The sequence below is a fragment of the Musca vetustissima genome, unplaced genomic scaffold, assembly GCF_032173495.1.
Source record: "Musca vetustissima isolate MV318-11 ecotype Yass unplaced genomic scaffold, APGP_CSIRO_Mvet_v1 utg24290, whole genome shotgun sequence".
In the NCBI taxonomy this organism is placed as follows: Eukaryota; Metazoa; Arthropoda; class Insecta; order Diptera; family Muscidae; genus Musca; species Musca vetustissima.
In genome coordinates this window covers 30,866-44,547 of record NW_026885078.1, presented here as the reverse complement: position 1 = coordinate 44,547, position 13,682 = coordinate 30,866, and the positions used below count along the sequence as shown (strand labels likewise).

Sequence of the window (13,682 nt, the reverse complement as noted above, 5' to 3'; positions counted from 1 at the left end):
TTCATCTGAACTAGTCCGTTCGTGAACTGTACAACACTAATTTTTTATAGTTCTTATGGGTGAACTCGCGATACATATCAGATCAATTTTTCAACGGGTGATGAAAATAGTTACCCCAGGTGACACCGCGGTAGGTCAGTGCCCACAATTCAGATAAAAGAGGGACCAAGATAAGCCTGGGCTTCGCCTTGTTAAAGCCAATCAGAGCCGTTGCTTGGTATCTATCATCACCTACGTCACTGCTCAACGGCTCATGATACGTTTCTGTTCTCACACTGCATCGCTCTATTTCAGTACACAAAATCGGCTCGAATAAAAAGTATTTAAAAATATTCCAAACGAATCGAGGGTTAATCAAAACCCTTTTCCCTTCAGGTGTGTGCTAATTAGGTGACCGGCATAGTACATAGGCTGTTATTTAAAAGTATTAAATAATAAAAAATCAAACAATCCATCTAAAGTGTTGATGTTGTATTTCATATTGTTTGTCATACATAGAAATTTCTAAACGCGAGCAATTAAAAAAATAATTTACAAAACTAGTTCCGAATGAGACATTCTTAAATGACCAATATACTTCTCCGTAGTGACAACTATGTCGATTCACAGTCAAAATAATGTCATACAAAAACTTTTAAAAACACATTATTCAATTGGTTGTCATATTTTAAATTATATTTTCAAGTGAATATATTTCCTCTGAAATAAATACATAAATCAATTAAACGTTTAAACGTCAAACAATCCAACTGTCATCTTAATAAATTAAATCTCAATATTTAACTTACATCGTGGTGTTTGTGATTACTTGTCATATCTATTTTTGGGTGATGTTTTCCATTTGCCCATTTATCATTCGCGGGGATTATACTAACCAATCCCATTTATTGACAAATATGGAGCATTTCTGTTAGCCAGCAGTTAGTTAGAAAATTAAGCGGTAATATCCATTCACCCACACAAATACACATATGGCCAAAGCGATTTTATGTAATTGATAGTTTCAGTGAACAATTAGATTTACATACACCTACTTCGCCAAGAGATATGAAAGTGTTATGCTCGAGTATGTTAATAAATGAGCTAGAAAACGTTTTGTTTAAAAAGGGAGGGGATGTAATAAAAATTACATAAAAATAGACAAATATGGTAGCGAATCATTAACACAAACTAACATTTTTCAATCTTGTGAAGATCTGATAAAAAAAAAGAAATCCATTTTTTATATGAACTATATGACTTTATTTAACATGCTGCGGAATGTCTGATTTGAGCCAAAAATTATTTGTTGCCATTTTAAAGTCATAATGCCTCTCTCATAGGAGCAAAGTCCTCTCAATGAACAGGTCGCATTTATGATCCGATTTGGATTAAATTTGGCACAGCCCATTTGTTTGAAATTGAAGAAAATCGAATCAAATTTAGATATAGCTCCCATATATAGTTTTGTCCGATTTTAGGTAGAAGTTTGGTGCACAACTTCCAATATTTTTCCGATAGAGACAAAACTTTGCACAGCGTACTAGATTATCTCCAGATTGATGTGTGCGAATTTTTGTATATAGTTTCGTCCGATTTTAGGAAAATTGTGCACCAAATTCGCAATTTTTGTCCGAATGAAACAAAGTTTTGTATACGAAGATGTATGCGATGTTTTGTGAAAATCGGTTCATATTTATATATACCTCCCATATATAGTTTTGTTCGACTTTAGGTAAATTGTGCACCAAACTCGTAATTTTTGTCTGATTGAGACAAAATTTTCCACAGAGTACTGAATAAGGTCCAGCTTGATGTACATGAAGTTTTGTTGAAACCGGTTCAGATTTAGATATAGCTCCCATATATAGGTCCACATTGATATATACGAAGTTTTGTGAATATCGGTTCAGATTTTAATATATCTCCCCTATACCGATTTGTTGGTAAATTTTGCACTACGTATTGAGATAGGCCCCTTTTAATGTATACATTTCGTGAAAATCGGTTCAGATTTAGATATAGCTCCCATATATAGTTTTGTTCGACTTTAGGTAAATTGTGCACCAAACTCGACGGAATTTTGCACACAGTACTGAATAAGGTCCAGCTTGATGTACATGAAGTTTTGTTGAAACCGGTTCAGATTTAGATATAGCTCCCATATATAGTTTCGTCCGATTTTATATATATGGTGCACCAAAAATTCCAATATTTTTCCGATTGAGACAAAATTTTGCACAGTGTACTTAAATAGGTCCTGTTTGATATTTATTAAGTTTTGTGGAAATCGGTTCAGATTTAGTTATAGCTCTCATATATAGTTTCGTCTGATTTTTGGTAAATGCTGCACCAAACTTTCCACTTTTTTTTTTTTTTTTTTTTTTTTTGATTGAGACAAAATTTTTCAGATCGTATTAAAATAGGTCCACATTGATGTATACGAAGTTTTGTGAATATCGGTTCAGATTTGGATATATCTCCCCTATAACGATGTGTTGGTAAATTTTGCACTACGTATTGAGATAGGCCTCTTTTAATGTATACGACATTTCGTGAAAATCGGTTCAGATTTATATAGGGCTCCCATATACAGTTTCTTCCGGTTTTAGGTAAATGGTGCACCGAGGAGCCTAAGTCTGTTCCATATACACGAGATAAAATTGTGAACAGCGCTCTTTGCGGCAGCATACCAAACAGTATATGCCACGATTGTTCAATTAGGTCCAGATTTACATATAGCTCCACATACATTATTTTACTCGATTTCATACAAATGGTGCACAAAAGAATCCGATTGACATACAATGCATTGAGTTTTTTACTTGGTTCAAATACCTATGTAGATCACACATTTAGTTCCGTCCCATTCCATTTCAATGGTCCTCTAGAGATTAGATGTTTGTTCGATCTACAGGATATTGTATATATTAGCATCTCTTGTATGTATCCAAAGTGGTGAAGGGTACCGCCCGACTTTTGAACTTTCCTTACTGGTTACAACTGAAATAAAAATGTATATCCAGTTGACAAACCTAGATTTTTAAGTAAATTTTATTATACCCTCAGTCGATGGCCTCATCGAAATTTTGATTTTAGTGCCCAATATGCTTTGGATCAATCCCGTAAAATTTTTTGTAAACCTAAAATGATCGGTGCGAAAGAAGTTCCATATGTTTTGTCGAAAGTAAGTGTTGTGGGCGTAAAAATGTTATTAAACAATTCGCCTTTTTTAATGTACAATAATAAATATTTTGATCAAAGAACCCAACAACAACAACATTATTTAATTTATTTCTCTAATTTTATTGTTATAAACAGCATCCGGATTATTGATTTATTTCTGTTTATGGCAAATACGATTTAGGCTATTACAAATTTTTTTAAGTGTTTCCAATAGATTTTTTGGAAGTGATGCTATCATCGATCATTTGTTTTGCGGTATTGCAAAAGAAAATAGCAACAGCAACAACAACAAAAACAACGCTCAACATAATCAATCACTATTTAATAGCATTATTTTGTTTAAAATGCAAAATAACAAAATTGTTGATATTTAGTGGGGGTGTTGTTCTACAAAAGCAAAAAAAAAACGAAAATGTAATTACTAGTACTCAAAATCAGATGAAGCCGAAAATGGAAAAAAATATACATTTGTCGTAAACGGAAGACCATAAAAAAGAACACAAGCCACCGAAGAGGCGTAACATACATACACACACTATATACAAATATCTTACGCACATGTGTTATATACTCGTATTTGGCTCCATTTCATTTAAGGTCGTATGGATGCTAAGACACAATTATAATTTGCTATTCAAACTAATTGTTTTTATCCATCCCCCACATTTTTTGTTGCTGTTGTTGTTTTTGTAAAACAAAAAAGGCTATACCGGCATAATGTCTCAGTAACTGATATTTGTATTCAATTTATTATTTGCCATATGAGAGAGTAGATGAAATCGAAATTATCTCATTCTTTGTGACCCAATTATGCTTATTTGGAAAAACTGTCACCAAACTGAGTTGCTGTGGAATAATTATATTTGTTTGGAATGCTAAAAACTGAGGGTGGGTAATTGTAGTTATCGATTATTATAATTCAATAATGTAATTCAAAATAGAAATATAAATCGTTTTAGAAAACAATAATTACTACAGAATAATCGAACGAAATGATTGCATTGGGATTAATGACCATTTATGGGAAAGAAACTATTTCCAGCACGTAAAAAGAGTGTTAACTTTAGCAGAACCCAAGTTTTTTATACACTGCACCAAATTACTAACGAAATTCCGAGTTTTTGTTTGCCTCAGTGAACAGGCGATAACAATTTTTAGTGCAAACCTTAAGAGTTTAAATATTCGCTGTGTGATATTACCGGTAAAACAACGAGTTGGTCAAAGTGTCTCCGTCGTTCATTTTTTCTCACTATAACTAATTTGTGCCAATGATCAACTGAACTAAACTAAAATTGGAAGATGTGCACTTAGACGACAACAAGACGGGCCCACAAGCCACTCAGCATTTAAAACCACACTCAGTTCCGACTCATTACAGCCTCCGTCTGAAGGACTTACTTTCCTTAACTCAAGGAAACCTAATTGTCAAGGCTTTTTCAGGGATTGGACCTCAGATCAAAGAATATTTAAGAGGAATTTCCAAGACAGCGCTGAAGTCTGAGGTTTATGCTCGTTGGAGGGGTAACATTTTTCAGTATAGCAAACTATTTTGCTGTTTTTTTTTTTGTGCATTCAGTTGTGAGTTACATGGAAGTGAACAAAGAGAAAATTCGGTACATTTTACAGTTTTTCTTTGACAAAGGCGAAAATGCAAGCCAAGCGGCTAAAATTGTGAATGTGAGATTCCGGTCAGGAATTTTTGATGTTAAAGATGCACCTCGCACAGGTAGGCCGTTCGTCGAAAATGTCGATAAAATTGGAGAAATGATCGAAGTTATGCCGGTAATCTTCGATCAGTCGTAACATCGCCTAGGAGCTAAAAATCGACCATAACTGTTTTAAACCATTTCCATTTACATTAAAATAATAATAATAATATTGGATTTCTTTTTGCCCAACCTAATATATCCCAGCAATCAACCGATGATAGCATAAGCTTCATTGTACTAACCCTAAAGTTAGTGAAAAAGTTCGGCATTTGATGAAAACAAATGTGTAAGGAAATGCAAATAAAAGTGCTAAATATGTATATAAAGAACTTAGCTAATAACACTGTGCTACAAAACAACAAAAACAAGTGAAAAAGTGTTAAGTTCGGCCGGGCCGAACTTTGGATACCCTCCGCCATAGATATACTGACAGGTACTTGAAATAAAAATATAGGGAACATACCAAACATTTCTACAAACCGCAAAATTGGGGGTACCCTTATATGGGGGCAATCTGAAAATATGGGCCCATATTTATAATTTTTAGTGGAGAAATTTACTACCCAATAAGAACTCAAAGTACCAAATTTCAGCGAATTAAGTTGAAAAACGCGCTGAAGAACCTCAAAATACCGAAAATTGGAAGGGTACCCTTATATGGGAGCTATGCCTAAACGTCGACCGACGTAGCGCATCATCGAACTTGACCTGCCTGCAGACAAAATACGACTCTATGCAAAATTTTGGCGATCTATCTCAAATATTTTTGACGCTAGAGTGATTACAACAGACAGACGGACTGACGGACATTCTTAAATCGTCACATAAGTTTACGCTGATCAAGAATATATATACTTTATAGGGTAGGAAATTATTATTTCGATGCGCTACAAACGGAAAAACAAAATTAATATAGCCTCCATACTATGGTGGAGGGTATAAAAATATTCAGGGGTTCTAATATACCAATTCTGTTTAGTTGGAGTCCCTGGAACTCTAAAATACATTTAGTTTTTCTGAGTCACTTCGAAAAATGTATTAATATTCGGACTGTACGATGAAATTATGATATAAAGCCGCATACGTTTTATTATATTATGGGGAAAATGGATGACTTATACACATTTTTGTATTGATTGTATGCATATTCTCAAAAGGAAATATGGGTCTATCTCGTTTCCTTTCCTGGTAAAAACATATGCACAAAGACATAGTACACTGTACCACAGTGTGGTGAAGATTATAACAGAAATGTTATAATCCTTCATGCTAAATATTAAAAATACGAATGGATACTAAATTACAGCGATTTAGGTTGAAAATTGCGCTGAAAATCCTCAAAAAATCGAAAATTGGGGACATCGTTATATGGAGGCTACCCAAAAAAGTGGACCTATATTTATAATTTTTGTAAAAGAGTGTTAGTACATAATGAGAACCGAATGTTCCACATTGCAGCAAATTCAGTTAAAATTCACAAAACACCGAAAAAATGTGTGGGATAACATTATACGGGGGCTATCCGAAAAAGTGGACCTTTATTTATAACTTTTCGTAACGATATTTGGTATCCAATAAGAAACGCCAAGAAGTACTGCGTCTCAAATGATCGTCTGTCTCTTCGACAAAATTGTTCGAGCGGTGAGCACGCAGTCATCACCGAATACATAATAGTTTATACAATTCTGAAATCTTAGCATGGCAACTTAAATGTAATTATTTTCGTACCTATAGCCCTTACTTATTATTTCCTTTGAAATTATTTTAAAAACGAACACAAATGAAACGCAATTTTTAAAACGGCAAATTGCAATTTTTGTTTGGTTCGTTTTTTTCTTTCTTTTCTTTTTGCGGGTAATTGACTTGATAGTATGGAAAATGCTTCAAACGTTATTAGGTACCTAGGAAATGATATTTTTGCAACTAATGCGACCATTTCTATTCATTACGTTGATACGAAAAAGTAGTTGTAATTTTTGCTGTTGCTGCTGCCGCGACTGAGACTATTGTCAATGGGGTAGCGAGCAACTAGCTAGCTAACTGCTGTTATCAGCATAGCTTTTAATTTCATTAATTTAAATTGCAATGCGTGTAACGATGACAAATAATTGTGGGGAACTTTTGTATTTAGAGGGGCGTTATTTGATTCGACTGTTGTTGGTTTTTTTTTTCAAATATCATTGTGGAATAACAAAAAATAGTAAATGTTTAGGTGGGGCGTATTTTCAAGTGGCCATTATTGAAATAAATTGAGTTGTTTAAGTTATACGTATGTAATATTAAAAAAAAAAAAAAATGTTATAATCTAATGTGATGTAATTAAATATGTTCTTAATCAATTGTAGTGGTTTATTGATTAATAGAAATATAATATACTTTATTTTCAAATTTATGCTTACTTTTTTAAATCACCACAATCTTCAGTTAAGCTTACCTGTAATAAACAAACCAAAAATAATTAATATGAATTAGCATAATTAATTAGCTTAAGGGAAATTTAAATAATAAAGTTTTTTTTTAGAAAAATTATTACTAAAATCTTTCGACAATGTCACTGACAGTTAATAAAATACAAATTTCTAATTCGTACACCTGGGCGTATGATTTATATTATTAATCATACACTTCCCAGGTATCCAATGAGATAAAGGTTATAAAGATCATATCGTCATCATAAATACAAACGGACGTAACTACAGAAAAATTCGAAATTGACTTCTTGTTTGATTATTGTTCGTCTAATCAAACTACATGTTCACACAAAAATGTAGACATATAACGTCAAAAACAGCGATGTAATTAAAGAAATTCAAACGGACGTAATTGCAATAGCATGTTTTTATTAATGCAAAGGGGCATAACAACACTTCTGTAAAACTCAAGCTCGGAATATTGAATATAGAAATTCTGAACTTATATTAATGTTACATCTGGGATGTTCGATATGAGATATATCGGTCAATTTTTAACGGTAGCCCCCATATAGCGGTAAGACTTTTCTTCATTTTTGTTAACTAATCAGCTATAATTAGGTATTTTTGTTTCCCACTGGGTGGAAAAGTACCCTGTGCAAAGTTTTATCGCTATCGGAGAAATATTTAATGTCGTTAGTGCAACATTTACATAAAATCTGTCGTAACTGTATATGTGATCTATATTGAAATCTCAACCGATTTTCACCAAATTTCACACACATCACTCTAGACTCAATTCAGTACGCTATGCAAAATTTCGTGCAAATAGAAAAAATAGGGGCTTTAATGTACCATTTACACAAAATCTGATGGAAATATGTGTGGGAGCTATATCGAAATCTGAACCGATTTCAACAAAACTTAACACACGTCACTTCGAACTCAGTTTGGTACGCTGTACAAATTTTAGTCTCAATCGGATAATTATTAGTCACTTTGTTGTACTGCAATTGTGTTGTAGTTACGTCCTTTTGTTTCAGCAAAAAATATCAAGTCAAAAGGACGTAACAGACACAAAAACTTTAAAAACCAAAAAAAAAAAAAAAAATAAAATAATTTTTTTTTTCAAAAAATAAATACGTCTCTCTAGTGCGGTAAAACTATGATAAAATTTCGAGTAATGCTCCATTTTTATAGATTTTATAACGTTTTTGGCTTCTACTGTAAAATTAGTAAAAGTGTAGTTACGTCCGTTTGCATTTATGATGACGATATGTAGGAACTTGTAAACTGTATTAAATTGGGTAACATGAAGTAAAATATTTTCCAGAGAATTCTTTGGACGTGGATGTTCGTGAGGAAATACTGCTAAAACTATATGGGGGTCATAAAAAAATTGGTCTTTATTAAAAATATTCTATAAATATGTTTCTCACCCTCCAAGAAACCAGTGTCGCAAATTACAACCTCTTCGTTGTGGGCATGCGTCTAAAACCTTAAAATTACCGAAATTTGAGCGAAATCAGTTTGAGGGACCAACCTAAAAGTATGGACCTGTATAAAAATTTATTTTCACCTATATTTGGCAATCTCATGATACATGAGACTAAAACCTTCAAAATACCAACAATGGGCAACAAAGGGCTATATCCAAAATTGGACCCATATCAAATACTTCCTCCAATTTTGTTTCTTCGATTTGAAATATCTATAACCTAAAAATCGAAGCATTTTCTCCAAAGATGTTTTTCAAGCTCCAAGAACCGGGAATGCCGACACTTTGGGTTATGTCGAAAAAATAACAAATTTCAAAAAGTTCCTCCAATAATGTTTCCATCCAAGAAACCAGAATGCCACTTTGATAGGAAAATGCCGCTAAAACCATAAAATTACTGGAAATTTATCGGATCCATTATATGTATTATAAAGAAGACATGGACCTTATCAAAAGTTTTCTGCTAAAATGTGTCTCAATCAACAAGAACGCGAAATTCCAAACTACAGTAACTTAAGATAAATAGTGCGGGGAAAACACCAAATATACATGCACTTGTATTTAAATCGAAAAATTTAAAGTTATACCTAAAATATTGCGATCTCTGAGGTCGGTGATAAATTCTCCCATTTTTCAATCAAATGGTCTGTCATTTGGCATATCATGTTCTTGATGGCATCAAATTTTCAACATGGGTCCACCTCTTTACATTTGTATGGCGTTAATTTAATATTCTGGATTCTTGGTGTTTAAACAACGCTATGTCCATGTTTTGGCATAGTCCACAACCTTTTAAGATTTTGATTGTCCCATGCGCATTTTTTTAAGTGGTTGTAGTGTGGGTATTCCGAGTTCTTGATGTGTAAGCAATTTCGTCTCAGAAAATCTTCAATAGAGCTTACGGTTCTGACATAACCCCATAGAAATATACCGCCGATTAAAATGCCCTAGATCACATTTTCAATAAAAATATTTGACATAGCCCCCATTGTAGGTTTTAAATGTCCTCGCCATAGTGGAATTTAACGATATATAATATTTTTACTAAAATAATATCGTACTCGAAGGTGGGAATTATTGGGCATCTCCTTCTGCTACTTACCCCACAAAGGGACCAGGTTTTAAAAATGTGTTAATATTTTATAATGCAAAAAGAATATCCGATTTGGTAAAAACTCTGCACATCGTAATATCTTCGTCAAGCTTTCTCTGAATTTGAAAATTAGATTTATACACCCACTTCCTGGTGGATGGTTGAATTTAAAGATATTCTTTATACCCTTCACCACACTGTGGTACAGGTTAGTATGTCTTTGTGCATATGTTTGTAAAAGGCGAGATGGACCTTCGGTTCCATTTGAGAAAATGCATAGAATCACTTTCTGAGTCGATTTATGCATTCCGTCCATCTGTCTGCCTGGCTGTCCATGTTAAATTTTAAACAAAGTACAGGTCGAAGTTTTATTATCCGATTTGGATGAAATTTGGCACAGCTTTCTATTTGGCACAAGGACGACCGCTATTGGAAAAAATCGGGTTAGATATAGCTCCCATATATAAAATTTTGCATGGCACACTATATTAGGTATAGAATGATGTATGTTAAGTTTGGGAAAATCGCTTCAGATTTAGATATAGCTCCCATATATATTTTCGTCCGATTTATTGTAAAGGGTGCACCAAAGTCCCTATATATCTTTCGATTTGCACGAAATGTGGCATGGCGTACTGAATTAAGTCTACATTTCGAGAAAAATCGGTTTCGATTGGTTAAATGGTGCACCAAACTTCTAATGTTTGTCCGGGACATATCTTCCATATCGTCAGCTAAAATGCAAAAAGGCGTAACTAAAAAAATTGACTTTTTGAATGAATATTGTGAATGTCAATAAACTACATGTGTTGACAAAGTTTTACACGTCAGTGAGTTTATTTGATAAATGCATAAAGGCGTAACTAACAAAAAATTCAAATGGTGAAGGGTATCATATATACCTTCCTTACTTTCATTTTTTGATGCGTTTGGACAATATTCCGAAGTTGCAATTATTAATTTTATTTTTATTTCCGGTCTAAAATATATTTAGTTCCACTTCACATCCTTCCCTTATATATACCACCATGAGTAGTAAAATGCCGAAAAGTGCCATGTTTTATTTCAAAACCCATTTTTCACCTATTCTATATTTACGTATTGCTTCTTCTATTTGCCTTAAAATGACAAATTACTGAACCCTGTCATATTTTCCGTTCGCATTATAAATTCATTTTGAACGGTGCTTTGAATAATTTAAAACCCCACGTTTCGATTACAAATAAAAATACACGCAATTTATTTTTAGAATTTCTTATCAAAATTTCCAAAAGCACACACAGTTGCCACTGCCTAAGCATGGCTAATGGAATTTTTATTTAGATTCCATAGCAATTGTATTAATACTGTGAATAATACAGCGAGGCCCATTAGCTCAGTTGGTTAGAGCGTCGTGCTAATAACGCGAAGGTCGCGGGTTCGATCCCCTCATGGGCCAACATAATCTTTTTTATTTGCAATTTTTTCCTACAAATTAATAAAAAATTAAATTTTATGCTGGTACGGAAGTTAAAACCAGGAAAGTTAGTCCGCATATCAAAATCAATCAAAGAATTATCAACAATAGCAGTTGGCTGGTTATTGGATGACACCGGTCTGACATTGACAACGACATGACAATGGCATTGCACGTTTCAATATCAGTAATGCCATCAAATGTTTGCGGTGTTTTTCTTTAATACCCAAACATTTATTTATTAATGGCTCCGAATAAAAAACAAGTGGGCTAAATGCTTTCTTTTGACATATGTCATCATACAATGATGACAATCTTGATAATGATAAGATAGATTACATTGAAGGAAAGAAGCAATGTGTAAATTATATTTTCTTCCTCTTCGTTTTGGGTTTTCTTTTTTTTTTTTTTTTTGAAACGATAGCAATTTACTTCTTATTTGACCAGAAAATTTGGGTTTTGTGTATGCATGCACACACATGGTGCCAAGTGTTTAATGGCATTTTATAAAAGATTTTTTTCTTACATGGTAAAGTGATTTTTGTTTTTGGCTTTTTTGCATGCATGTTGTTCCTCTTCAAACAAAATTGCCGACCATAAATCATTAGACATTACACCCCGTTTGTTTGGGAACGGATGGGCGGTTGAGGAAGACATGGAAATGCGGGAAAACTCTTTTTTAATTTGGGTGGTTTTCCGTTTCGACCATTTCTAGAATTTTTTTATATCCTTTGAAATATATCATACAAAATTATTATAAAAAATTATTAAAAAAAAATCAATCAGGTAGAGGATGACATGTCCAAATGTTGCTGATATGCCCCATTTGAACCGCTCAATCTTAAATATTGTGATCAATAGACAGACCGAGGTACAGAATATTCTGATGAAGAATATACAAATTATGGGGACTCCGACGAATCTTCAGAGGTTTGCAAAGGGCATGGCATATTTAATATACACTCTCTCTTTTGGCGGAGGATAAAATAGTTTTGAATGGATCAAGAATTTTTGGTTGTGGAAAAAATTAACTCCTAAACTTAATATGATTCCTTCCAAAATATGATTCCTTGGAGATCTTATTGCATATACCTAAAGAAATTTAGGGAATTATATGGACGGCCGGGGAGAATTTAAATCTTACCATCCTGTTACTTCTGCCGACCTTCTGTATGAGCTCCGAACTAAAAATTCTCTGACAGTACTTTCTGTTACAATATTATGAGGTTGTTACCTAATATATATTGGAAATATTGGCAATTTTTTAACATAGCTGAAGCCGGTCATGATATTGACCTTCAAAGTTCATTTTCGTGGAAGCTGTGTCTACTTTAATGTAAAATATTTGTAAAAACAGGGTGAGGCAACCCAAGTTTTTTATACCTTCCACCATAGTATGAAGGGTATATTAATTTTGTCATTCCGTTTGTAATTCATCGAAATACTCATTTCCGACCCTATAAATTCTTGATCAGGGTAAAATTCTAAGACGATCTATCCATGTCCGTCCGTCTGTTGTAATCACGCTATCTTCTGAAGGAATTGAGATAGATCGCCAACATTTTGCATAGATTCGTCTTTTGTCTGCAGGCAGTTCAAGTTCGAAGATGGGCTATATCGGTCCAAGTTTTGGCATAGCTCCCATATAAGGGCACCTCCAATTTTCGGTATTTTGGGATTCTTAAGCGCGTTTTTCAACCGAATTCGCTTAAATTTGGTACATTGGATTCGGATTGAGTACCAATTTTCAGAAGTTTGGCGGTTTTGATCGCATTTTTCGACCGAATTGGCTGTAATTTAGTACTAAATATTATAAATAGAGATCCATTTTTTCTGGTAGCCCCCATATAAGGGCACCCCCAAATTTCGGTATTTTGAGGTTCTTGCGCGCGTTTTTCAACCGAATCCGCTGTAGTTTGGCATTTTCTAGTCGTATATGGTAACAAATCTCCTTACCAAAAATTTTTAATATTGACCCCTTTTTATATTAAAATAGCTATTGATTGGGTTCGAAATTGAGCTATTTCGGTCATTAATTAGGCATAGTCCCTCATATAATAACCCCAAATATTCGCTAATGCCTAGCTATGTAAATAAATATTGGTCCCACCTTTAAGGCATAGCCTCACATAACTCAGTAGTTTGAGGATTTTATACACTTTCACTCTACCATGCGTAATCAATATCGGTCCACGTTTTGGGGTTTTCAGATTCTATGAAGAATACCGATTAATCGTTGATCGTTGACATTTTTATTTGGTGTACATAATTGTTTACATTAATCGGTTTGTTGAACTGTCGGTATAGGTCCACTTTTTGGCATGTTCCCTATATTTTCATTTCAGGTACC

General features: G+C 33.6%; 1 non-coding gene across 1 annotated transcript; it reads left to right on the top strand.

The window, feature by feature from the left end:
• The first annotated feature begins 11,240 nt into the window (after nt 1-11,240).
• Nucleotides 11,241-11,314, top strand: Trnai-aau (transfer RNA isoleucine (anticodon AAU)). The gene has a single exon. It is a non-coding gene; the product is annotated as a tRNA-Ile (tRNA).
• The last annotated feature ends 2,368 nt before the right edge of the window (nt 11,315-13,682 follow it).